Genomic DNA, 1,076 nt, shown 5'->3' on the forward strand with positions numbered 1-1,076 from the left:
AGCTAGTAGCTAACGTGTAATGTTCTCACAAGAAGGAAGAGTTCAACATTACCGGTAATTAAATTTTCTTTTTCTTGTCAAGCTGTGGCGACGGCCGCCTATTTTGTGTCTAAAATATGTTGACTTTCTTTGTTCGTCGCTTCTTGTAAAATGGCGTCGTTTGTTTAGGAACATTGATATTTGTGTACGTCACTAAGTCACGCTCTCTGATTCGACCAATGAAAACACCGCTTTTATCGAACGTCACAATAAATTATTCCTTTTATGGTGTTACTAAATATAGATGATGACTTGTAAACAAAAATACGTGCAGTTTAATAGGTCAAGTCTTGTGCGTCATTACCGTACAAACATAGCTAAGAGCGCTAATCAAATTCAACACGACTATTGTTTCGTGTATTCAAGCCTCACAACCCATTAACTTAAACTAAAATGTTACGAAGAAGATAAATAATTGTTCATTACATTTGATTAAGACAACTATATAAACTGATGATCCTTACGAATATTTTGGTTGTAACCATCGCGTTATTAGAAGAAATATGGTACACAAGAGGGGTTCTCAAAGGGTATAAATGAGTTTTCGTTCGTTGTAACTTGTTTTGAACTTTTAAAATAATTTATTGTCTTGCACGGATTGAAATAAATCGTTATAATAAAACAATAAATGCAAGAAAACTCAAACAGAGATTAATATTTGATAAGGAAGAATTTCAATTGTGGTACATCATAAATGTTGTACCGTTAGAGTTGCACGAGTGCTCTCCCTTGTACTACAAGTCATAAGCCTAAAGGGAACTAAATACAATTAAAAATGATCAAAATTATTACGTCGTTGCATCCCTTGTTGAAGGTGTGCTTCAACAGGATTTCAATTGTTCAATGAAAACTGTTCCAACGGACTGTAACAATTGTCCAGTATTTTACTTTATAAGGAGAGTTGTGCAAGTAAATATGTGTCAACTTCATAAAACCACTTGCATAATGAGTATTATTTGAAAGACGAAACACAAGTGATTTCATCACAATATTTATTCTTCCAAACGCAAAGAACAACATAACTAAAACGCGTATAA

The sequence above is a fragment of the Dreissena polymorpha genome, chromosome 5 (genome assembly GCF_020536995.1).
Source record: "Dreissena polymorpha isolate Duluth1 chromosome 5, UMN_Dpol_1.0, whole genome shotgun sequence".
NCBI classification, from domain to species: Eukaryota; Metazoa; Mollusca; class Bivalvia; order Myida; family Dreissenidae; genus Dreissena; species Dreissena polymorpha.